Source organism: Haemaphysalis longicornis, unplaced genomic scaffold, assembly GCF_048455015.1.
Source record: "Haemaphysalis longicornis isolate Haplotype H1 unplaced genomic scaffold, Haemaphysalis longicornis Haplotype H1 scaffold_1, whole genome shotgun sequence".
NCBI lineage: Eukaryota > Metazoa > Arthropoda > Arachnida > Ixodida > Ixodidae > Haemaphysalis > Haemaphysalis longicornis.
In genome coordinates, this window is record NW_027526203.1 from 397506285 (window position 1) to 397533507 (window position 27223).

At 48.2% G+C, this 27223-nt stretch overlaps 1 protein-coding gene across 2 annotated transcripts in view; it reads left to right on the forward strand.

Annotated features, from left to right (window-relative positions):
* Positions 1–13504: 13504 nt before the first annotated feature.
* Positions 13505–27223, forward strand: part of Mypt-75d (Myosin phosphatase targeting subunit 75D) — a 362066-nt gene continuing 348347 nt past the window's right edge. For both annotated transcript variants that reach the window (XM_077686726.1, XM_077686727.1), the window contains exon 1: positions 13505–13772. The gene's annotated coding sequence lies outside the window, so the exon portion shown is untranslated. The remainder of the gene's footprint in view (positions 13773–27223) is intronic.

The following is a 27223-nucleotide window of genomic DNA, read 5'->3' on the forward strand; positions in this document are numbered from 1 at the left end:
GAGAAAGAGAACCAAAACACTGCATGACCGCCTATCTGCCAAGCAGCGCCGATCCCGCAAACGCCGCGGAGAAGCGGCGGCAGGCGGCGCAGCGATCGCGAAGCTCGAGGCGTATACATTCCTTTGGTTTCACGGATGTAAGATGAAGCCTTAGCAACGGTGCCACCGTTGTTAAGGAGCCAGGGGGAGGGGGGGGGGGGAGAGAAGGGGGTGTGCGTCGATCTTCCATTTATTTAACGTTACGTGTTCAGGTCTGAGGTCATCAAACGGTGCTCGCAGATTGACGTACAATGAGATTGACGCTGCTTGGCAGGTCGTTAAGCTACGTTAGGGCTGCCGAACTTTAAGCCTAGACACAGGCCTAACAAGCACGATTGGCCCTTAAGTAATAAGATGTCTTCGATTTGGCTTCACTCCCTGAACTCCTTCTGGTAGTGCAGCACTCGCCTCTTCGATATTCGAGAGCAGCGCGCGGCGCCTGCACTTTTCTCTCCGATTTACCGACGGCGCAAGAGAGTGCAAGGCGAATTCACGGCTTTCCCTGCACTTCCCAGGGAGGAGGCGCAGAAGCAGGCGAAAAAAGTGCAGTACAGGTTCTGCAGAAGCGGCGCCTGGGGACCTTTAATGTGCGCCGAAATCTCATACACACGGGCGTTTTCGCTAACTGGCCAAATCGAAGAGACCTTTAGTAACGGAGAGAAGGAAAAGGCACAAAGGGAAAATGATGATGATCACGCTTTCAAGTTCACATCTTATTAAGGCGCACAGGCGTCTCTGCAACTCGAACCAAGCTCGCCCAAAGTGACACCCACCCACAGACGGGTACTGGACCGCGCTTTATACAACGGCTGATCAACTCAATCATTCCAGTCAGTAAGGACCTCCAATCAATTAATCTAATGGTTCTCAAACGGGAAGTCGCGTTCTTCAAGGGGTCCGCGAAGCCCTCCCGGAGACTATGCCCCCCGCCGCACACGCACACACACCCCCCACCTCTATTCGTGGCTATTGCCAAACCTTTTCGGCATTGCAAAAATCTGGCTTCACTGCATGGCACGTACGTTTAGCTTCTCCGCGTAGCAGGTGTCATAAAGTCGGCTTTTTGCGCCCCACGCTAGCTGTGCCGGAAAGTCAGGCGCACAATAGCCAGTCATACAACAGGTGTTTGGGCGACCTTAGCTGCAAAAGCAAGTTGTTTGACAACGCGACACGGATAAGCATAAAAGCCAGAGGAGAAAAGGTCGGCGCTGGATGACTTCAGCTGCAAGTGAAAACAGGTTGGCGTCAAGACACCGATCAATACATTCAACACATTTCACCGTGAGATCCCCGATCGCTTTTGCAAGCTCAATAGGGATACCCGGTACACTCAGAACTATGGAATTGAGTACTCAGAGTGCAAACATAGGGGTCTCGACCAAATAAATTTGCGCCCGTACTCTGAATCCTTTGTGAGTACTCTGAAGCCTGCCAAAGTGTTACGCACCATCAGAGTTGCACATACGCGGGGTGGAGCATTGGACAACGCTTTACAAGCATGATTGCATGCTTCTTTCCTCACCACGCCACCATAGCCCCACCGCCTGCAATTTTTAACGCTATGCGCCTCAACGGGTAATCGAAGCGAGTGTCAGTACCTACTGCGTTCAAACACGTTTCGTTTGAGCACGCCCGTTACACTGGCGAATCATCGCAGTCACATGTGCGTCCTTTCTAAGTGGCCATGCCGGTTTTCCAGCATCAAGCGCAGCTAACGGCACTTCAGCACATGGTGGGAGTGCTTTTGACTGAGCACGTGAATCTCAACGCGCATGCGTGACATTGCGCGCGGTTCCGGGGAGGCAGCGCTGCTTGTACCAAATGACACGCGCTCGAACGCCTCCGTTCGTGAGATGCGACACATGATAGAAGACCCGCTAGGAGAAGTCTTTGGGGACTGGTGCTGTTAGATGTGAGTGATGTGGCGATTTTGCGTTGTTGCGGAATAAGGCCATGGGCGAGAAAGCTTTGAAATATCCTCGTGAGGGTGTGGAGAAAAGTTTGACGGACGCTCAAGCTTCGCCTTGAAGCGTGGAACGCGATAGCCTTATCGGGCACCGTTCGCATTGCATGGAAACTTTCCGAGCGGTGAAAACTTTCCGCTCTTGCTCGCACGCCATCTGTTGGGGCAGCCCCTTACGATCCAGGGTGTGTCGGTGGGCGCCGCAAGGTGGCGCTACGGAACTTTTCGCTCACGGCCAATGCCGCAGACGATGCCGGCTTTTCTAATACGATTGTCAATCAGGCGCCAGGAGGGCTGGGTGAGCACAATTTGCCAGGTCAATCCAATGTGCTGTCTTCATTGTGTCGCGTTGCTCACAAAAAGTTGTTTTAATGTTGCGGTACGCCTGAGCTGGGCACGTTATTCTGAAATATATTTTGAGGCATTGCGCATTTGAAGCTTAATAATATAATAAATGTTTCGGCTCGTCAGGACATGAAGTTATGAAATGGAATGCTGTTATGTGCGATTTGGGTGCACATCAATTATTACTTAATAGAATATCATAATTTCTACGCGGTATAGTTATGTACTGACATTATACGAAGTTAATGTGCATGACAAAGCTCAAAACAAAAAATTGCAAAAAAAAAAGGGGGGGGGGGGCAGATGAGTGATGCAAAGAAAATTACGAGTACAGTGAAAGCAAAGTTTCCGACCTGCACCCTCTTATTAAACGCTTTTAAACCTTTTTTCTATGCGCTTTTGCGTCATTACTCAGCCACGGGGTTCCATATTCCTGCACATGCTATTTGCTTCGGCGCACTGCATTGGCGTTACTGCACTGGTTGCGTTTTCACATCTGTCGTTGGAACTTGGATTGCTTGAGAGTGTTGTTTAACGTTCATCAGTGTGGATAGCGTGAACGTAGTAGGAAAGACCATGACCGGGAATAAATAGGACACAGTGCCGACAAGGACAAACAGAGCCCAGTGCTGTGTCCTGTTTGACCCTCTCGACGTTCGTCGTACTAACGCCATTAAAGGGTTCCACCAGCCATGGGCGAAGGCAGGGGGTGCAAAAGGGGCAGTTGCACCCCCCCCCCCCCCCCAAGCCGCACAAAAAGTTGCCCCCCACCGCCCTTCCCCCCTCTTCCTCCGCCCCTTTCTTCCACTTGTACTTTCTTATTTTCCTTGGGTGATCAGAAGCTTTCCAAAATATTCATTGTGGCCATATGTTTTTGCCCTGCAAATTCTGCCCCTAAATTTTTTCCTTTAAAAAACGAAATAGTCACTCCAGACGATTTCTAGTATACCTTGTGTACTTCCGGATTAGAAGCGCCCGAGTTCTTTCCTAGCGACCTCCTCGACGAACGGCAGAAGCTGAGCCATTCAAGAGCCGCGTCAAATGCGTTTGGAAGTCTGACGTCTGAGCGATTTGCTCCTGCAAAAGCTTCTGGTCAGAAGGTCTGGTTGCAGTCGGAGTATATATTTCCCTTTTCCGCACAGCTTTGGAAGGCCCTAACTGAAAGGAATGAGCTTTCAGCGATTATGATAATCTGTTCCTACCCCGCAAGCCCCCGCCGTGTTCGGCGCAAAAGGCAAGAGGGGACATCAGTATCAACACCCTCTTCTCTCCCCCCCCCCCCCCTCACACTTTGTACCATGGGCTGGGTGCGCATGGTATGTGTTCTAAGCATTTGCTGACTGCCACGGTCGTGACTCTTTTGGCCCCTCTTGCTACCTCTCGCTGCCAGTTTTCTGCTAGTTCACTGCGTCGCCTGAAGTCTAACTGGAGCGTCCTGCCGAAGGGCAAAAAATTCGGTGCCCCTTTCCCCACCCCTTCCCCCCGAAAGCGACAGGTGAAATCACCAACGTTGAGCCATTGAGCTGGCGTGGCGTCGCAAACTAAAGTACTAGGCAATGACAGCTTGCTTCTGGGCTAGTTGGTACATTATTTCTTGCAAAAACACTGCGCTAAATTGAAATTACGAAGACGAAGGACGGTGGAACACACGGAACATGCGCTTTAGTAAGTCTGCCTCGTGTGTTCCGCCGTCCTTCGTCTTCGTAATTTCAATTTAGCGCAGTGTTTTTGCAAGAAATAAAGTACTAGGACCTTTTTCACCACCTAAGACAGTCGTGGTCGGAGTGTGTGCCTCGTACACGATAAACAGAACGAAAACGAAAGGCAGAGCAAAGCCCGCCTATGGCGCTTTCCAGCCTCCGTGCGCCACAGCGAGCTCGCGTCTGCAAGCATTGCGGAGCTGTACTGCGGCTGCAAAGCTACGATGGACCTCAGAAGCGGACTTAAGAGGAAGCCCGATACTGATTCGAATGTTGCGCCTCGTCGGAAAGAAGAGTGAACTTTCCGAGCTGGTCGATGATCCCAAATACGAAGATACTTCTGTCGTTATCGCCGCACCTGAGCTGCAGCCTCCACAATCGAAAGGCCCCTCAAATAATCCCTCGCCGGTGAGCTTCATTTGAAACAATAGCCGGGCTTCAGTCTTCAACGTCCAAAATATTTAAGTGCAACCTCTTTTTGGGCAAGAGACTAGTCGAAGTTGATCCATTATCGATTTCTTGTTTTTTTCCTCTTTCTCATTATTATTTAAGGACACATGCCATTGTTCTGCGTGGCCCTGACTTTAACGTGGCCCACGAAGTTCGCCCGTTATCCTGCGATATACAAACTTTTGGATAAATTATTTAGAGTGCCTGTTCTGACTGTTTACTCGCTAAAGCATATTTAGGTTTGCTTAACCGAAAGCAGCCGTCTTAGTTTTAATCTTGCGTAATATATCGTCCCGTCGGGTTCACAGCAGGGAGCTAGGTGTTCAGCTGACTTTCCTGCATTAGCAGGAAAGTAACATGTGCCATCTTAGTTTTTTTTTTCTGTTCGCCACAATTTGCTAAAAAAAATAGAGATTTTTAATGAAGAAACGGAGACCTTAAACAAGGGTGTCGAACCCGGACCAAACCGAAAACCGGAACCGCGCCGGTATTTTGGCAGGAACTGAACCCGAACCCGAGCCGTTTTTTCGAGCCAGATAAACCCGAACCGACTTATCTGCAGGACGCCCAATGTCATCGGTAAATTGCATTTTTCAAATTGAACCGTTTTGCTGGTTACACGAAGAATGTAAAATGATGACGCATAATATTAAAAAATTGACCCGTAGCATCTTGAGATGCAGAAAAACAGGATCCGCCACTTCGCCCATTTTTAAAGACGAGTCATGTTTATAATATTTTCTTGGGAAGAGTTCCTTCCGAAAATCGAAAACAAGTAAGTTCAGTTGTTTAAAAAGTATGCCATGTCTTTAAAAAAAAAAGGTTGCGGCTTAGCTCAGCTAATCTTGTATGCATAGCAAAAGCTTGGCTTAGTCTGGTTGAGTCTTGGTTTCGCTTGGTTAACCTTTGATGTGGTTGTATTGCCGGCCACGCTTCAAAGCCGTTCGGTCCCGTGCAACGCTCACAGAAAAAGGCCCGGCCTCGCTTTCATTCTCGGCGAACGCGGCGTTCCTCTTTCACGGCGAATGCGGCGCAAGATGGGTCACATAGCCCGAGATGACCCAGCGGCGCATGCGTGGGAGGCTGCGGGTTTGGTCGGCTGCCGGTCAGCTGCGTGGCCGCTTCCGTCGCGGCCGGCGCTGCTACGTGAGCAGAACGACTTGAAACCGGGCCTTGAGTGCAGCCCCGACAGCGGGCCCGGCGAATCACGCGATGCGCTTCGAGGGGTGTGTCGCCGGGGATGTGTCTCCGGTAAAATGGAATTAACTTGGTTAACAAATGGTCAACAAATGGTTAACTTGGTTAGCTTGGTCCGGTCAAATGGCTAACTAAACCGCCGGACGAAAGTAGTAAAACTTTGCTTTAAAAACTTGCCGATGGCTGCAGTAGTTGTGTTTTACAGAGTTTAAAGCTTAAAATTTCGCTCGATCGTCCCACAGGTCTGTAACCCGTGCCGGTTTTGGGATTTTTTAGCGAAAGCTTTCTGTCGGAAATTAAGTTCAGATATCTTATTCAGATACCATAGACGAATACTATAGCATCAACGAAAGGGCAACAGGTCTTGTAATTAGGCTCAATAAGAAGTACAGGCTCAAGGTGGTGCAGGGCTACGCGCCCACATCCAGCCACGACGACCAAGTAGTGGAACGCTTCTATGAAGATGTGGAATCAGCAATGGCTAAAGTAAAAACACAGTATGCCGTAGTTATGGGGGACTTTAATGCTAAAGTAGGCAAAAATCAGGCTGGAGACAAGGCAGTTGGGAACTATGGTCTGGGCTGTAGAAATAGCAGGGGGGACCTACTAGTTGAGTTTGCAGAACGGAATAACCTACGCATAATGAATACCTTCTTCTGTAAACGGGAGAGTAGGAAATGGACCTGGAGGAGCCCGAATGGGGAGCACAAAAATGAAATAGACTTCATATTATGCGATAACCCTGGCATCGTGCAGGATGTGGAAGTGCTCGGAAGGGTAAGGTGTAGTGACCACCGTGTGGTAAGATCTCGAATTAGGCTATAGATTTGAGGAGGGACCGCAAAAAGCTAGTGCGAAAGAAGCCGATAAATGAGCTAACAGTAAGACGTAAAGTAGAAGAATTCAGGATCGCGCTGCAGAACCGATATTCCGCCCTTAACGAGGAAGCCGAGCTTACGACACAGGAAGCCAGCGACAACCTTACACGCATTATCACGGAGTGTGCAGTAGAAGTCGGGGGCACTATGGCTAGACAGGATACTGGTAAACTTTCACAGGAGACGAAAGATCTAATCAGGAAACGGCAAACCATGAGAATCTCCACCGCAGCTGACAGAATAGAACTAGCTGAGCTTTCGAAGTTAATCAATACGCGTAAGACAGCTGACATACGGAAGTATAATATGGAGAGGATCGAATACGCTGTAAAGAACGGAGGTAGCCTGAAAGCAGTGAAGAAACGTCTTGGCGTGGGGAAAAATCAGATGTATGCACTTAAGGATAAGCAAAGCAATGTCATCACAAATAGGGATAAAATAGTCACAGTGGCCGAGGAGTTCTATAGGGATCTGTACAGTAGCCGGGACATACAGGATAATGCCGAACGAGACAGTAGCTCAGAGGAGATAGACACCCCACCAGTAACGACCGAAGAAGTAAGGAAGGCTTTGAAAGAAATGAAAGGGGGCAAAGCACCTGGTGAGGATCAGATAACAGCAGACCTCTTGAAGGATGGCGGCGAAATTGTAATTGAAAAACTGGCAAACCTGTATACGCAATGCCTAATGACCGCAATGGTACCGGAATTTTGGAAGAACGCGAACATCATCCTAATCCATAAGAAAGGCGACATGAAGGACTTGAAAAATTACAGGCCGATCAGCTTACTGTCAGTCGTCTACAAGGTATTTACCAAGGTAATCGCTAACCGAATCTCTGCAACCTTAGATTTCAGTCAACCAAAAGAACAAGCAGGGTTCCGTAAAGGTTATTCAACAATGGACCATATTCACACGATCAATCAGGTGATAGAGAAGTGCGCTGAGTATACTGAACCCCTATATATAGCCTTCATAGATTATGAGAAAGCATTTGACTCAGTCGAAACCCTAGCAGTCATTCAGGCATTACGGAACCAGGGGGTAGATTAGCATTATGTAAGAATACTAGAGGATATCTACAATGGGTCTACAGCTACCATCATCCTCCATAGGGAGAGCAGTAAAATACCTATAAGGAAGGGCGTCAGACAAGGAGACACAATCTCTCCAATGTTATTCACAGCATGTTTACAAGAAGTATTCAGAACGTTGGATTGGGAACAGGTGGGAGTAAGGGTTAATGGAGAATACCTCAGTAACCTCAGATTTGCTGATGACGTTGCCTTGCTAAGTAACTCGGGGGACGAATTGCAAAGCATGCTTTCCGCACTAGACGAACAGAGTAGAACCGTGGGCCTGAAAATTAATATGCAGAAAACTAAAGTAATGATCAATAACCTGGGGACAGCACAGCGGTTTGAGATAGGTGGCGAGGCCGTGGAAGCGGTAAAGCGAATATATCTACTTAGGCCAACTTGTGAACCCGGACCCCAACCATGAGGCAGAGATAATTCGAAGGATAAGAATGGGGTGGAGTGCATTCGGCAGGCATTCTCAGATAATGAATGGCAGCCTAAAATTGTCCCTGAAGAAGAAAGTGTATGACAGCTGCATCTTACCGGTACTCACCTACGGGGCAGAAACTTGGAGGCTGACTAAGAGGGTTCAACTTAAATTGAGAACGACTCAGCGGGCAATGGAGAGGAAAATGATAGGTGTAACATTAAGGGACAAGAAGAGAGCGGAGTGGGTCAGAGAGCAAACTGGTGTTAAAGACATATTAGTAGAAATTAAGAAGAAGAAATGGACGTGGGCAGGGCATGTAATGCGAAGGCAAGATAACCGCTGGTCATTGAGGGTAACAGAGTGGATCCCTAGAGAAGGCAAGCGTTGCAGGGGGCGGCAGAAAGTTAGATGGGCAGATGATATCAAGAAGTTTGCAGGGATAAATTGGTCACAGTTGGCACAGGACCGAGGTAATTGGAGAATAATGGGAGAGGCCTTTGCCCTGCAGTGGGCGTAGATAGGCTGGTGATGATGATGATCTTATTTCCTGTGCACAAGGAGCTATATATCAATTATTTGTAAAAATGAAAAGCGCCAACCGGCCACAGCTTCGCCATTTCTCGAGAAAACACGCCAAATTATAGCCATGGCAGTATCACGAAATAAAGGCTGGGCGAGAAAGTCGTTGGTGAATCGTCGCTACTTCGTCTGTTTTGCCTAATATGAGGCCTGTTGTTTAAAATTGTCTTTGAAATTGCACGACAGTTATTGGTAATTTTTGCTTTCACGGTGGTTTTAAACTACTTCACATTTCTTTCTTATTTCACTGATAATTCAACTAATTGAACCAGTTCGGTACGTGAGTTTAGTCGAACTGGAACTGAACCGGAACGAAATGAATTAACTCTCACGCGAACCGTGGCCGAACCCATACTTTTTTCGGTTCGACACACTTGTTTAAACATGCAGCAGCACATGCGTATCATGGCGGAAGTATCAACGAGCACAGGATAAAAGCAGAAGTTTTTACGGACCCATATTCAGAGAACGAGTAGAGAGCAGGACAGCTTGGCGCTGAACCCAGTGCGCCGCAATTCATTGCATGCCACATGCACCAGACAAATACTGTGGAACTCCGGAACAATGCTCGTAGCATCTTTATCCCTTACTTGGATTCTTCGCCATCAGGACGGGAAGAAAATTTGGTTGCACTTCCGGGTTTCCTTAACTTCTGTTGCATAACCCAAATGACGTAATGGAACAAGCAATACTTTAAGATGAACCTGTGCAATCCAGTTAAGAAATCCTGCCATATTGATAACTTCAACTGTGAAGCTGAACTTTGGCGTCGATTTTGAATGGATATGGACTTCAATGGATACACCATGGTTCTTCCAATTCACTGAAGGGGCCTATTCCACCATCTATCGCGCTCTCCGAAGGGCTATTTTATGCCCTGCAACGACGTGTTTCGCCGGTCGAGTAACGTTCCTTTATCGCGATTTGGCGTGGGAAAACGTGGCTTCGTTTTACGATGTCCTACTATAGGAGGCTATGGTCCTACAATCCTTTATCTGGCAGAGGTGTGCTCCCACTGCATTGTGAAAAAATTAAAAGGAGGGGCAAAGAGCGATCACACAGACAACAACTTTGCGTATGGGAGCGTGAAACTTGTTTCAAAAACCTGTGCCTTCAGTCGTTCTGTTTGTAAAATGTGGCCGTTATGTAACAGAGTCGTTTCTTTTTAATTAATAAACACTGAAACATGTAACCGTTAAGTACAGAAAATAGCTTTCTTCCCTTTCTACATGATGTCTGGAAGCCGTGGAATTTCGCTTAAATTATTTTACCCCCCCCCCCCCCTCATCCAGCACGGTGAAACAAGTTTGCCCCCCTCAAGGCAAAATACTGCCAACGCGCATACCACGAGCCTTTCCTTACTTCAATACGATGAACACCTTCCCGCTTAGCCTTCCATACAACTCCACGACACTGACATCATCTACCACTATGGCGACGACTGCAAACCAAGGAGGTTGTATAAAACTTCTGGAGTGGAGGCCGCCCATAGCGGGCAACGCGGGGAGGTGAAGCCGGGCGAACCGGTCGGCGGCCATATTGCCGTGGGTAGAAAAGGCGCTGCGCCGGCAGGGACGCTGAAGTGCGGTCGCGTTTTTTTTTGGCTTTACAAGGTAGAAAACGATGGTAAGCTAGTATATCGATTACGATATTTGAGGGAAGACTGAATTTTGCCTTACGCGTAAGGTTTTGACGTAAGATATGGTCCAAGCAGCGAGTTCGCCTGTGTATATCTTACGGTGGTCAACAGAGCTGTCGATGCGGGAAAACGCGCAGCGCTATGCTAAAGGCACCACCCCTGATTTTATTTCAATAAACGTTTATTCGGTATAGCTAAGGCTATAGACCGCCCCCTTAACATTAAAATTACCTCATGTTGCGCGCCATGGCAAGAGATTCCGCGTTATAAGCTTACTATTAGCCGTGATTTCCCGCTGGAAGTGCGGAATACGCGAAAGCGCGATTATTTGACGCTTGTTTCTTTTAGCGGCGTGGCTAGGATTAATGAATGCTTATTCATTAATGATTAATAAATAATAATGCAGTAGCGGTACGAATGGTTTTTAAGCAGTACTGCAAGAATCATATCCATCAGGATATTGCAATCTTTATATGTAGTGCAAATGCACGTTTTCTGGTTTAAACAACATGCCCAGTTTTGCCCTTGCCGAAGACCAAATTAAGTACGAGCTTTTGATTGATTGATTGATTGGTTGATTGATTGATTCATTGTGGGGTTTAACGTTCGGACGCAACGCAGGCGATGAGGCGCGCCGTAGTGGAGGGCTCCGGATTAATTTTGACCACCTGGGGAATCTTTAACGTGCACCGAAATCTCGTTCACGCAGTAGTTTTCGTTTTTCGCCTTCACCAGAAAAGCGGCTGCCGCGGCAGGGAATCGAACCCGCGTTCTAGGGATGAGCAGCACAGTGCATTAGCCACTGAGCCAACGCGGCGGGTCTATTTCCAGCTTTTCAATCGTATTTTGCGAAATGGATTTGGCACACACTGAAGCACATTAAAGCAGTTTTTTTTTTATTCCGCGTGCACTTTACAGAAGGCATGGGACTCCCATTGACTTTATTTTTCAAATCCAGATGGTTACTTAATTGGATGCACGACTACATTAACCGCGCACTTTGGCACAATAGTAGCGTGCTATTTATAAGAAAACTACTCGCAGGAGGTTACTCAATCACATTCACAACCTCGTTGACCACGCAAGTTCGGACGCGAGCAGCGTGCTATTGATAACAAAATCACGCGGACGAAGAACGCGGGAGAGCATTGCGGTGCATCAAAGACTTCTACGAAACAGCGCTAACGAGAAACGTCAGTGTATTCACGTATGGCAGGATGTAAAGGAAATGTATTAAACAAAAGTGCCTTGATTTTTGACGGTAACTGCCTTAGCAATACTCTGCATTTAAATTAGTGCGGAAAAACAATTTGCGCCCCACATAGTTACAAACACGTGATTTCGCGCAGCCAAGCGACTACAGGACCACCACAACTACGAGCGAAAACATTCGCATATCTGCGTAAACAAGCGCGTACGGTATGCAGTAAGCGGACGGCAGGTGCTACGGCAAATTTTCCCTTTACATCACGCACAAACGGCGGGCAAGTGTGTACTCATAACGTTATAATACTAGTAATGCCCTCGAAACCCAAAACAAACAGATACCCTCAGTACTTACAGATGAAAGGTGATCCCCGACGCCTTCTTTGCGCGATTAGCGCAGCCGAACGCGACGCACGAGCAGACCATTTCTGCTTTCTACACCTTTGGAGCATCCATCCGCGAACGAGGATCGAACGAACACGAGTTCTGCTCTTTGGCAAGAGAGAACTCGGAAGAACAACACATGGGGCAGAAAAAAATGTCATTGTGTCTACTGTTTATTTTAGTTGTTAGCGCCCAAGAATGTAAATAATTACCAGATGTGTGCGCCCCCGGCGCACGCACGGGCGACTTGCGAAGCGCTTAACTAGAAACACGGAGAGGGGAGCATAACCGAAACCACATGCGGCGAAATGAACGCGCGCAAGAAAAGCTCGGTGCGCTTGAAGGTAGCCGCATGAGAGAATCAACTTGCAAAACAAAACAAAAGAAAACAAAAAAAGAACGGAAGCAAAAATAGAACGTAACCCGCCGCAAAAACAAGTACATTATGCGACGAATGCAATGCGTCTGCTACCGCGGAACGAGTTTTCTACCCACGGCAAGATGGCGGCCGTCGGCGTCAGTTTTCGAGCCCCATCTCCACTCCAGAAGTTCTATACAACCTCCTTGCTGCAAACCCATACTTTCTCCAATGCCCTCCCCTCCACCTGCAATGCACCCCCTGCAACGTCCCGGGATTGACTTATCACCTTGCTTGGGCATGCCTGCACCACCCACACCTTATGTGCGTTCCCATTCCCCAGAGCAGCGGGAGATCGGGCGGACAAGCTGATAGGCCGGAGGGCCAGTAATACCTGGACAATCGGGTTCGAGCAGTTGCTCCAGCCTGTGGCGTTCTGGGATAAGGTGATGCCACCCACTCTTTTTTTGATCGCCTCCAATGAACGTTTTTCCTTCTCCGTTTTCTTTTCGAGTGATTGACTTTACAACGTCCTTGTGGTGGCCTTGATATGGCCTCTTGCGCAACTCTATGGGGTAGCGTGACGAACGTGTGCATGTGGGTTACGGGAGCACATTTGCAGGGAAATGTTGCTTACATCGTCGTTTGCGACAGTACAGATTGCAGGCTTTGCTTAGAAGTCTGCTTTTGCTCTAAGGTTGGCTTTGCCGCGATGCGTTTTCTTGGCGCGGCCTGTTCCGCCACTTCGTGGGGTAACGTGACCGGCAAAACCATGTCAGTCACTCACAGACAGGGTAGGGAGCTACATGTTATACATATCATTTTCTGGCTGTACTTCAAACTTGGCTATACGCATTAAGTTGGCTTTACCGCAGTACGTTTCAGGGGTGCGTCATGCTCGCAGCGAAATACGACACAGCTTCACCTGAAAGCTTTGGCTGTGAGAATGTATTAAAAATATTTGTGAACTACCAGTGGCTTCTTCAATACGCCGAGGAGGGTGTAAGTTTTGACTGTCGAAAAGTGCCTGGTGCTTCTAGTGGTAAAACGAATTCTTCTTGCTGCGTATACAAATAACAACTTTCTGTGGGCGAGATTCGTTATTTTCAAGCCCATCAGAGAGTCAAGAGTAGCTTGCCTGCAGTGCGCGCTGCTTTCAGTGTACGAATATCGGTCGCAGGATGCCGTAGCAGACGACGCCGCGCGAGCGAAGCGCTGCGTTCGTTTGCTGAACCGCCGCCAGATGACACCACAGTCAAAATGGCGCGGCTAGCATTTTTCGGTACTGTATGAGTCGGTGGTCGATGCGGCAGGGTGGCTCGCGCTGCTCCGTAGGACGTTCCCGTGTGAGTTTGGGCCCGTTCAGTGTCAAAGTTATCGCAAGAGTTGCGCCCTGCCCGTTCCGTCGACGGCACGGCGTCGGAAGTGTGTGACAGTGTTTGTGTAGGCGTAAAACACTGCCCGTGTCAAGAACGGCTCCTGTTGCTAACCCTAACAAAAAGAAACAAACGCCAGCGCCTCTTGGGTAAGTCTTTGGGATGAGGAGGGGGAAACAAAACAAAGTTTTTAACTTGGACCAAAAGTCACTTTAGGCACATATTCATCGCTTCTTGTTGACCCATGTAAAAGCACGTGTACCGAGTTGCTATCGTTGTGCCTTTTCGCGAACTGAATCGCTCCGAGTTTACGGGAAAGGCCTTTAGAAGTTCCGTCGTCGCGGCAGTTGGGGGGAAATACGTGCCGCCTGGCCACAGGTGGTCGTACGACAGGTATTGAGTTGGCCTCGTCTAGCCGCCTTTGCCCCCTCCGACGCTGTACGATTGCGGATACGTGGTTGGTCGCTCTTATTTAAACGGTTTCTCTTTATCTAGAAAAATGGAGCGGGGGACACTTAGGTCCTATCCTAATGTTCAGGTTTCTGTCTTAAAAGAAGCGTAAACTTGACGATCTTAAAAAAAAAAAAAAAAAAAAACGCCGCGTGGGCTGTTATTCTAAACGGTGCGATATTACTTTTAATGGTGTGGTCGTAAGTAACAGAGTGCGAGTTCTGTAGTCGTCTCTTTTTGGACTTCATTTCTTGCAACGTAGCACCTGCGGTACCAAGTGGCATCCAGGTTATTACCATGTTAAGCGGGAACCAAAAAAGAAAAAGCGAGTGCTGGCAAGTCACCTTGGAGTCTTTGTTTTTATCACGCCACGCTATATCTTGTGAAGATAAATAACGGTGTTTCGCCCGCGTTTCGCGGATTGCATTTTATTACTCGGGGCCGGTGAGTTATAAATTTCCATGGCACTGTCGTCCTTGCTGTGTAATGCTGATGGGCCCGTTCATTGTTGCCGAACTACGGCGTTCTGTGCGGCCCGACTGTGTTGACCGTTTGTGTATCCTGACTTAATCGAAATATTCGCTTATTCGTTAAGCCGGGGCAAATACATAATATAAAAAAGAGTTTGGTCTTGTTTACCTGTTTGAAGGGCGAGAACTAATTCCTTCGAGGATGTCGCATGACGTGACTGTGTGGGCGATTGCAGTGCGTTTGAAATCTAAGGGCTTATTTGTTCGATGCTTAGCACCTTTGCGACTCATGTAGCATTGACGTCAGTGGCGTGGGCAAGTATTGTGTTGACGTTGAGGGTGCGAATGTGGGCATCAGGGCATGGAATGAGGGCAAGTGGGTGTAGTCTCCGTCCCTGTATCTAAGGTCGAACTTTTTAAGAATTGTGTGTGTGTGGTGAATTCCGCTGGTCGATCTGGATCGGGCAACCGAATCCTCAAAGGAAGGCAACAATATCCTAAAGAAGGGTACAGTGTATGCGCAGACTGGGGCGCAGAAAAGAAACACAGGACACAGCGCTGACTACACCGTAATATTTATTAGAGGGATCACATTGGCCATTAGGGAGGCTTGCAAAGCCAAACCCAAACAATAGCGGACACATCACTTGGCCCTCGGCCCGTTACGTAGAGCTGCTCCGTACCCAACCAATCGCACCAAACTTATCAAAAGCGGCATTGCCATGTCTTGCTCGAGAAACTCTCTTTTGAAGTGGGGTTGCCATCTGCCAGCAAGCAGTTTTACTGCCCACGTATCTCGCCTATTGTCGGCTGGATACCCGCATCAACTGCTTGCCTGAGTGGCTCGTGTCTCGCTGGAATAGATAAAAATGTGGCGACCGGGATTGGCAGCCGATAAGGCTAAAGAAGGAAAAGTACTTCGTGGTGCTCTGCATGCACAAATTCGTTCATAATCTCTAGAAAAAAGATATTTGTGCCGGCGTTATTTTCTCTGCACCTAAAAAACTTTGCGAGTTTTGCTCTTTCAAGACGGGACAGTTCTTCGGTGGTTGCAATGCGAGCGTTATTTATTACTCTTTGCCCTTGACCTGCGAAAAAGTATATTGGCCAATCGGGCAGGTGTGTGAACGATAGGCTGATATAACACAATAACCTTGTTAAGAGGGCTCTTGTACAGGCCACCTCTCCTTACGCTGTAGAAGTACTTGTGCCACCCGCTGTTTGAAGGAGTGCGCAGTCATTATGAAAGAGACGGATAAGCTTACGCGTGAAGTGATCGGGACGCTTGAATTCGATCGCCGTAACTGCGTGAGCATGCCTTCCGCTGCGCTCTCGAAAAAGGAAAAGGCTGTCTTAACCACGCGATGTAACGGGCAGGGGGCCAAATGATGGGTGTCTGCTGGCTTCGGAAACCTCTACGTTGGCTGTATCAGCGTGTACTATATGCGATGCTTCTCCGGACAGAAAGTCAGCTGTAGTCAGCGCTGTGTCTCTCGCTTCTTTTCCGTGTCCCCATCTGAGTGCGCTGTATCCGCTTTTGAGATCCATGACCGAGCTATCTTCGCGAACAATGAAATCCGACCCAGCGACCGCATGTGTGTCAACAAGCAAAGCCCCGCAAAGAGCCCGACAGAAAGCGAAGGAGAAGCACGCGCCGCCTACATTGTCGGAGGAGCAAAGGCGAGCCGGTCTAGATACACTGTTCTAGAAAACGACGCCGTCGATGAACGGACGACACAAGCGGACGATGGATGGCGCCGAGAGCGGTCATTCGATATTTCGTTTTACGTGCATTTCTGACCATATAGTGCCGTTGTAAAGCCGGCGTGAAGAAAGCTCGCTCTGCTGAGCGCCTTTTGTTGGCCGAAGTGAAACGGACAAGAGCCTCGCACTGTGTATGTCGCGCTCGCATGTCGCATAAGATCGCGAACGCTGCCAGTAAGAGGAGCGGCTACTGTGCACATGCTTCGTCGGTCACAGCCCTACGACGGACCTTTAAAAAAAGGTGAAAGCCGTACCTCGCTGATAGCGCGATTGGTGCTGCAAACGAAAGCCGCGGCCCGCAGCAATACTTAGTTCCTAATGTGCACAGAGACAACAAAAGGCGGCAGTGCAGCAGCGATGGGCGCCCATGTGGCTGGCCAGTACGGGAAATAGCGATGAGGCTCCCTTGGAGTAGAGGTCCCCGCTCATGGGGCTGGATCAAGACCGAGCGCTCCGCCGCGGAGCGGCTTGATCCAAATCGACCAGGGAAACGTACGGGTCGTCTCCAGATCGACCAGTGAAACCGCGGGTAGAGAAAACCCGATCCAGTGGAACAGGATTAGTTTCCCAAGAGCGAAATCTGCTATTGACAATAATGTGTAATAGGAAGCAGGCGCAGAGGGACGCGGGCAACGAAAGGCGATGGTAGGCGGGGGAGCGTATATAGTTTCACAGCTAGGATCCTTCGAGGGGCCTATTCGTTTTGCGCAATGCTCACTTGAAGTTATGGGGATTTCTTCTTGCTTTACTTTCTCATTTTAAACGGCCGTATTGTTTTGCTGCGGACGCCTGCGCGCGCGGGTGTCGGTCTTCGGGGGCAAGCCGGGTCACGTCACTCTCATAAGTTGTTAAATCCTATATATATATACTGAGCAGTCGTTGCCTTCGTTTCAGAGAAACGTTACGAGAATTTCGGATTCGCGCAACGTCAGCGTGTCAACCACTCGAGTGATCTGCCGCCCAGCCGGTTTACTCGCTGTAGTCTTCATTGATGCTCAACCCGGCCAGGCTAAGTCAAACAGGTACACCTGTTTGACTTGTACTCGTTTCACCTGTTTGCCGCAGCAGTTAAGTCATTACTGTTTAGCGAAAAGCAAAAACGCCCGTGTGTGGAGATTTGCTCGCCCGTTAAAGGTCCCCAGCAAGGGTATCCCCAGGAATTGAATTTGGGAGTGGGAGTATAGACGAGCTAGAAGCGGTAGTCATCTCTAATTTTATTTGTATCCTTAACGCCAACCCCCATGACGAAAATGGCTAACATTTACTTCACTTTACACAGGGATGAAAATCGGAACTCCTGAACACACCAAACTAAACAAAGATTATATCTAACGTGTCGAGAAACTACGCGGCAGTGCAGACGGCTAGCAATAGGCCTTATCAAGCTGTAAATTTGCGACTGCTACACACAATTCGTTGGATATGTGCATTACAAGCACAGACACTTTACACATACCGACGGGTCACTCCGTAACTTAACAATTAAAAACTATGAACTAAGAAAGAAGTAAGCTTTGCGTACATGCCCTTCTTCCAATGCCATGAAGCGAAATCCCGCGTCGCGGGAAAAAAAAAAAGTTACGAATTAAAAGTACGCCTTCAGAAAAAACAAGGCGGATGGTGTACACCTCATACGGGGTGTGTAGGGAAATCTTTGATCCCCGTGTGGCCAAAACAAGTCCGGAACCCGCCACTACGGCGCGCCTCATAGCCAAGGTGTAGATTCGGCGCAGTGAACCTCAAGAAATCAAAGCCCCTCGTAAGAGAACGATGGTTCAAACGCAAAGATTTCTCTCGTGCAACCTGAGTCAAAATTGAAAATCCAGACTTCTCGACCGTGTCGGAATGGCGAAATCGGATGGACGTCGGCTTCATAACGCGAGGGGACCAGGTTCGATTCCGACCGCGGTAAGCGTGGTCGGAATCGAGTAAGCGTTTTTTTTTCTTGAGGCGCCTGATGTGCCTTCGTGGAAACCCGTTGTGTAAGTTGGCTTTCCTGCAGTGCTTTTCGGCGAAACGATGGCGCGTGTGGGGCGTACAAACTTTCGCTTAAAAAAAAAAAAAAACGTTTTGGTAGTTACTTAGACGAAATTGGTCTTCAAATGACATATCTGCAACATTCACTAGTGCGTGCTATCCGCGCCTGTGTACCGAAGGCTCTCTAGTTCACACTAGGCCTATAAATTGCAAACGGGTTTGCTGAAGGGCCAGTTGGTACGTTGTACTACGAAGAAAAACAGCGCGAACGACATTACTTCGTCCCGTCTTTTCCGCTGTTTTTCTTCGTAGACCTATGAGGCTGAGGAAAACGAGCAGAAGTATGATTGAGCTGGTTGATATTTTCGCGTGTGCCTTGTGCGCGAGGCTCGTCTGATACGTTTGTTACCTGAGATGGCGCCACAATCTCTGGGGTGACGTGACGGCTGGCAAGTATCACTCTTCAATGTAACGCAGGTCAAAGAGTTTCTTAGTAAGTATACTAGAGAGGAAACTGCGCCTGGGAATCCATGTCGTTTGGGGGGGGGGGGGGGGGGAGGTTACGGGAAGATCAGTGCTGCTATGGTGGCTAGAAAGACACCATAGTGCTGCTGGCTTGACATGTCTATCGTATTCTAACGCATCTTCTTGGTTTGCTTTCTCCACTATGCATTGCTATGTCTACGAGGTAGCCGAAGTGGCCGAAACTCGCTTCGCTTGGAAACTCGAAATTCGCTCCATTGTTCATGCTAAGAGAGCTGTGTCCCATTGTAAGCAAGTGGGAGGACTAGTGCCGGCGAGCGACCATCGGCGCATATTTACATAAGTACAAACCCACAATGTAGATACGCCAGTTTGTGATAAGGAGAGTTCGCTTCCCGGTTCTTTTTTTGCAGTAGCAGTACGTATGTTAACATCGCCCGGACATCTTGACTGAGCGCCGCGAAAGTTGTAGCAAACGGTCTGTGCACCGGTTCACCGTGAAGATATTTTTTTATAGGTACGCGCATAAAACCTTTCTGAGCTTTTCAAACAGATATTATTGAAATATTGGCAAAATAGGTCTTTAATGAGTTTTCTCCCAAAATATTGCGTTATTAACTACCAGCTCGGTCTACAGACTGCAGAATAGTAGACACGACCGTTCCGGCAGACTCTCAATAAAAGGCATACGCTTCACTTTCAATTTCCTTAGCTTTAAGACAGCGTGTTTTATTTTATACTTCTACAATTACACACTCTTCTTTGCGTTTTTATGGCACCGTATATGAATTTACGGGCACTAAAACGTTTCAATTCAAGCCAACGATGGAACTAAGGCGAGCGTACCGTTTGATGGTGACCCATCGCGACACAGACGGGCTTCATGTGAGCCGCATAGACGCTAGCGCCAGATTCCTCTCTAGTGTATATTGAAAGATACTCTATGGCGCAGGCGAGACGTCAACAATAAGCGTTGCATTGTTTTCGTCCGCCATACGTTTTTAGCGAGCGTATACCGTTTGCCGTTGAATTGGAATGAGGCGAGTTTTTTTTTTTTTTTTTGTGAAATAGATGGGTGTGCAGAAATGAAGAAGTTCAGGGCGACTGTGCAGCAGCGCCTACGACTTTACTTTCGGATGAGTGTTCTTAAACGTAAATCCAAGATAAGCACGTCCTTAACGGCTAGCTGAGGTCACCACTGCGGAATTATTGTACAGGACCGCCGATTAACAATGCGCGAGATTGCCAATAACGTGTACGCATCTCAACTGAATGGGGGCTCAAAATCCTGTGTGAAGAATTCGACGCGAAAAAGTGGGTGCCGCGATTGATGACTGCAAACTATAAAAGCGCACTTGAAAGGACGTTTCTCTAGTGTCTGGCGATGCTTGATTGATAGCAGCGAGACTTTTTGCGTCGATTCGTGACTTGGGATAAAACACGGATAAGTATACTACCGCTAGCAATGCTTAGCACAGCGGCAAGGCGCTGCTGTGCGTGTCGGTCTGGTACCGAGTTTATCTTTCTGGAGACATGCACGAGGTTTCCAGTTCTCGCGTTCGTACTGAAGGTCGTCGACGAGTCCCTGACTGATGAACTGATACGAACGAGACGGGTGACCTACTAGGCTTGTACTTGCCGGGGTCTCGCCACCAAGACACCACATCGCACAGGATTCATGCAGCATAGTTCCACTCTAATATCTACTAGAGGGAAATCTGGCGCCACTGTCTAGGCTAGTCGCGCTTCAGCGAGCGTTCCGTCATGTACCGGACAGACACATTCCACTAGTCGTTGGCATGGCTCATTAACAGGATGGAAAGTTGCCTCTGGCTGCTAAAAAACAATAATATTACTGTAGAATATTAGTCAAATTCGTATTGTATTATCAAATTGAAGCTCGAAAAAGATTTATTTGTTAAGGCTTATTTAGTAGCTTCATGTACGATGAACAAGAAAAAAAATGTTACCCTTTTTTGTTGATTTTGGCTTCGAGACGAAAAGGAAGCCTTGTGGCCAGCTTGCCAAGTAGGCGAGGAACGTCGCTAACTGCAATGGCGGCGGCCACAGCGGCCCGCGATCGCAGCGCCAGATTTCCCTCTAGTATACATTAGTATGAAACTCTGTCATACAGGGCCTGGAATTGGGGAGCACGGCTTTATCGGCGTATTGCCGCATCTGCGCACTTGACCCGGGGATGGGGTTAACCGTTGGGCGTCGCATATACATTGCGCAGTGAAAATCGGGCCATCAATTTTCATTGTGGCTTGGCCTATTGTTAGCGTGTGACGGGGCGGAAGGGGGGGGGGGGAGGGGGAGGGGGGAGATATTGTTGAGGGCCAGGGTTGCCAGGTCTGGCGATTTGTCGCCAAACTCGCGACTTTTCGAGACTCGTGGCGACGGAAATTTCAGTTTGGTGACTTGGCTACTTTCAGGCTCCTTTGAACATTGGTGATTTTATTTATTTTCGGGCCCTTCCAACGCCCCACTTTCCACAAAGAGGGTCTTGTATGACCTGTCAGTGCATTTCAGCCGTCAAGACAAACTGAATAAACGGAACAGAAGAAACTTTTAGGCGATGACGGTGATCTGACAAAGTCTAGAATAGGTCCGAACGAATCAATCACTCAAAAACACCACCGTACAGTGCTACTTACCGGCACAAACCGAAATTGGCCTTGCTCTTTTTATTATCCGGCGTCAGTCTTCAAGTAACGCCGTCGGTTTTAAGTGTAATGCTTCTGTAGTTTACGGGAGCTTAAGGTTTCGTGCGGAGGGATGGGAAGTGTGTCTGACGATGTGTAATAGGCGCGGGAATGCAAACAAGCATCGAAAGTGGTAAAACATGGGGCCATTCATATTTTTTGAAGGCTTTACCTAAACCTGCATACTTTAGCTCTCTTGTAGACAGTTGTCAACGGCTGTCGCTTTCCCGCTTCACAGCAAACGAATAAAATTTGTAATATGGTTTTTAACTCGCAATTCGTTCTTTTTTTCCGCAAATGTAGTCAGAAATTACTTACAAGCATCGCCTTCCTGAAAATGGCTCTTACGTCAAGATCAATTCTCCCCTCCACTGGCTACGTGATTAATATTCGTGGTTTCCGACGTAATGTACGATTTGCACCTGGTTTATTGAAAAAGGACTCCAGGAACTTTTATCAATTCACCTGCATCTAATACCCCTGTCACACGGGCACTTTCAATCGCGATTGAGTCGATCCCGATCTAGCTCGATCCCGATCGGGCCGCTGCTACACGGCAGTTTCAATCGCGATCGAGCTCGATCCCGCTCGAACTCAATCCTGGTTTCTCAAGCGCGATCGAGGCTTCCCAGCGCGATCGAACGAAAGCGGCGATACTCTCGTCCCCGCTCAGCAATGACACAGAAGGCGACAACTTCAACTAACGCCGCAAATTGTGTCAAATAACTTGACCGAAATAAGCGTTCGGTAACATTTACATAGTTACGCATACCTACGACCGCGCGAAGTTACCAGACGCCGGCCGCAAGTACATTGTTAACGCCATCTGGTGTGCACGAGCGCAACCGGTGCAACTTCTCGATCGCGATTGAAACGGGCCGTGTAGCAGCGGCAGTGCGTCGAGCGCGCTCGAAAACTTGATCGCGATTCACTTCAATCGCGATTGAAAGTGCCCGTGTGACGGGGGTATAAGTGTTGATATCTTCATAATTTCGCAACTGAACACAATCTTCGAAGCTAAGTATGTGTTTCAAACATTCCTTCGGTGCAGCCATGTAGTTAATACAATTGTATATTTAAAATAAATAAAAAAAAGATGTTTACTGAACAACTTGTGTTTTCTGAATTTGTTAGTCTTATTAAAACCAACTATTAGAATCACAGACGCTGTAGCCGAGACTGTTTCATGTTTGTTGCATACCTCCACACTTTAGTGCCTTTAGGCAGGGCTTGAAATTTATTTTCATAGCCAACTTTTATTGCGTTCGACGTTCGAAATTGAAACTTTACGGCGCCACAGTCATGTGCGGAGGACTTTTGCCCCGTGCACAGCAGACAACGCCTCTGCCCCTCAGTTTAGTCGTGTACTTACCCGTTGCCGTGGCTCAGTGTCTATGGCGTTGTGCTGCTGAGCCCAAGGACGCGGGTCCGTTTCCCGGCCGCGGCCACTTTTCTGATGGAGGAGAAAAGCGAAAACGCCTGTGTGTTCGAGATTTCGGCGCACGTTAAAGATACCCAGAGATCCCCAGGTGGTCAGTGGTCAAAATTAATCCGGAGCTCTCCACTACGGCGCGCCTCATCGCCTGTGGAGCGTCAACGTGTTAGACCCCACAATCAATCAATCAATCAATTGTCTCTTTTCCAAGATGCTTCTGAACTGCATGCGCGGAAGCAGTTACGGCGGGCGCCGTTCTCATTAGCACGTGTAATTTCCTTTTTTTGCAGTTATTCGATAGCACGATTTCTCATTCGAGCGCGTCCCGCACGCTGTCACGAATCGATTCTGTCACTTCGCTGGATTTCAGCGCGCCTTCTGCCGTTCAGTTCTTCCCCGTGCACCATTTAGCTGGTGCGCCCTTCGTGGCGTACTACATATCTCCAGCTCCCTTACTGCCCGTAGGTTTTCCCCTGAGGCTGACCATTACACGTTTACTAACGGTCGGCTTTAGGCACTTTGCGGATTATTAAGGGGGATTGCTATTTTTTTTTAATGTAAGTGTATGCTCGTGTGTGTACGAAAGGGGCGTTTGAGGGTGCACGTAGATGCACACACGAGCTCGCGCAGCCGTTATAACGGCTGCGCGAGCTCCTTTTGGGTATCGTATTGGTGTGGCCATGCACATGTCACAGTCTAAAGACGCACTTTGCGTTGGTGCCGGAATTTCCACTTGTTATTCCGCGTGTGGGGACGTGCAGATGTACAATGGAACATACGTGTTCCGCGTCTGTGATGTTAGATCGAACTCATGCTCAATCTGAGCAAATAGTTGACACTTGCTGCTGAAGCAAACCAAAAATGAATGGGCACCGTTACCGCTTCAGGTGGCATTGTTGAGACATGACAGACCTGACACGCGCCGCTGTTTACCTCACTACGAGAAAACGCAATAAAGTAACGTCTTCTTGAGCCTTTGCGCCAGCTTCTCCTATATCCCTCGCCAACTTCCTTGGAGGACGCGTACCCGAGTGCGTAAACACTTAGGTGCTGAGTGCCACTTAGGCGAAATAAGCGTGTTAGTCCGCTGATCAGGTGAACAAGGTACGTGCATCAGTACCTTTTTGTTCGGAAGTGCTGGCTATTGCAAATGTTCGGGACAGTTACTTACTAGTGTGGGTCTTCAGGCAACACAGAAAGCCACGTGGGCTGCCGGTCCTATAGTTTCTGCCTGTTTCGGTGGGATATTTTAGACGCTCAAGCCGCTCACAAGAGGATGTGTGTCTGGGAGGGGGTGCAGTTAGGCGTTACGAGATTTTGGTTACGCGTTCCTTAACTCTACTTCATCGTTTCCTTCAACTCAAATGCGCGAGCTTCTTTCGCTTTTGTTTGCATACTCGTAGCATATTTCTAAAATTACGAAAAATAAAGCATTTACGCCAAGCTGATCGGGCTCGTGACCCGGGTCTTGGTGCGAAATTTTAGTCGAAATTTTATTCGAAAGTCAAGAGGAAAAGACTTGACCAGGAAGTAATCGCATACCTCGTGATGTTCATTAGGGCTATAGTCTTGAAGAAAAATCTGGGTGAATTGCTTCTTTGAAGGAATTGGTTGGAACACGAGTTTGGTGACGGTGATAAAATGCTGGTCCGTCGTGAAGAACCTGTTTGTCGTAAGCGGGGCGCTCAATAAACTTGTGCAGTAGCCGACTGTACACAGCGACTGTGCGCTAAGATTTTTTGCCGCTACGCCACCACGGCGAGTAATATGGAGCCAAGCGCCACGTATATATGTATGGATCCCGACGCCGGTATCAACATCAAATCCGATCGTGGGCTTTCGCCTCTGCGGCGATCGCATTTCACTGGTAAATCAGCCTCGGCACTCGAGTTACACCCCGCAGCTGCACTTTAATGAAACCCTGTGCCTGTCATTCAATAGCGAGAACCGGACTGAATGCAACCTGACCTAGCCACTAGCGTACCGAAATGTGACGCTCCGCTCGCCCGCTCTACCAGCGGCACAGCTTCCACTATACATTACGAGACGAGTAGTATTGATCGCACTCGCTATATAAGAAACCCTTAATTCTTGACACAGCGCACAAGCACCGTCGGACATTGTGATACAGTCGCCGAGATTTTTTCGGACTGTCGTACGATTTGGTCTTCTTTTATGCTACTGCAACCTATGAGTGGTTTCTTTTGGAGTAATATTTATCGTACCCGTTGGGTAATAAAAATCTGCCATCAGCTCTAACTGGGGCGCTCGAAAATTGTAATTGCTGTAGATGACTGAAATTGCCTGAAAACATTCAAAATCAGCTGTTGTATTCGCATTGTTTACAAAGAGAACTGCCGTAAACAAATTGGACAACGCAGTGCCGCACATTTGCTATTGGGGACCGAATAGCATTTTTAGTTCTCGTCCTCAAGTATTACTGAAAAGCTGACGCCTCAGTGGTTCCAGCACCGGAAGCGTTAATCTTTCGATAATGTTAAGCCCGAAGTGGTCTTCGAGCATTACAGCGGCATTTTACTGCAAGAAAGTAGCAAGAGGTGACCCCCAAAAGCACATTTTCACGGATACCCGCCGCTGTGGCTGAGTGGCTATGGCGTTCCTCTGCTGAGCCCAAGGACGCGGGTTGGATTCCCGACCGCTTTTCTGATGGCGGCGAAAAGCGCCCGTGTGTTCGAGATTTCGGCGCACGTTATTGAAGATCCCCAGGTGGTAAAAATTAATCCGGAGCCCACCACTACGGCGCGCTCCATAGCCCAGGGGTAGGTCCGGCGCGTTAACACCACAGTCAGTCAATTATCACATCTTCACGGATGCAGAAATGCAAGGGCCAATCTGCGCAATAGCATATTCCTACTTCAAATAATGTAAAATCTGTTTAGTAAAAAAATGTACGTCTGCGCCCACCACGCTTGCCACGGATAAGGCGTGCCATTTGTCTTCATACGGACCCAATTTTCCACCGACACTATGGCCACAGTAAACGCACGGGCCAGAATTCATTCAGTGCCTGTAACAAGGCATTGACGGAAAATGAACGAGCAAATCAGCCGGCCCGTTAATCGCTCGCCCGGGCGCCCGCTAACTGTTGCCTAAGGTGTGCTGTTGGGCGAGTTGGTAGTTCATTGTAAAAATAGCTACAGCGCGAATCGAAGCAAGGACATAGAAAGACGACGGGACGAGCGCTGACTTCCAACTGAAATTAATACCATAAACCTTGCACCTTTTATACACTCGTCATGTTAACACCAGTAAAATATTAAAAAAAAAAACAGAAAACAACAGAAAATAGACGTATAACCTCTAGTATCACACCACCATATCATACATTATGTCTGAGTACAGACTGAATGATATGTGTGGGGTAAGGACCCCGGATTAGGCAATAGTAAAAATAGCTACAGCGCGAATCGAAGCAAGGACATAGGAAGACGACGGGACGAGCGCTGACTTCCAACTGAATTTAATACGATAAACCTTGCACCTTTTATGCGATAAACGACAGGGCAGAGCACCCCACACACACACACGCACACCCACCCACAAACACTCATTAGATAGCCAAGACCAAACACTAATCAGCCAAGCGCAATCGCACACTCCCGACAGTATGGCTACACCGTCTAGCACACAACATTCCCCCATCTCCTCCCTTGAAATCCTTGTCTTGAAATCAATTATGCTGGCGTATTCTTCAAACCTTGAGGTGACTGTGTGTTGGATGCCAGGCCACTCTGGCATCGGCGGAAATGAACTGGCGGATGAAATGGCCGCCAATGCTGCACTCCGAAACACAGTATACATAACATCACTACCTTACACAGACCTCAAGCCACACATAAGACAGCAACTCCGTAAAACTTGGCAAGCAGACTGGAGCGAACAGACAGACAACAAACTACACGTCATAAAACCACACTTGGGACAATACACTACTGACTCACACAACAGGCACACATTGAACAGGCACACAACAGGCACAGTTACCTTAGCTAGATTACGGATAGCCCATACACATGTAACGCAGGCGCACCTGCTCACGGGATCTCCAAGACCCCTGTGTAGCAGGTGTGGGGAGGGCCTATCCGTAGTCCACATACTCATACAATGCAAGGCACTTGACACAACACGACACAAACACTTCAGAGAACTCTACAGACAACATATTCCCCTACACCCATCGTTGTTTCTGGGTGACGATGCCATGGTTTCTGTGAAACACGTGTTTAAGTATTTGTCAGACGTTAAGTTTTTAAACCTCATTTCCTATCATGCATAATCAAATCTGGCCCTATACA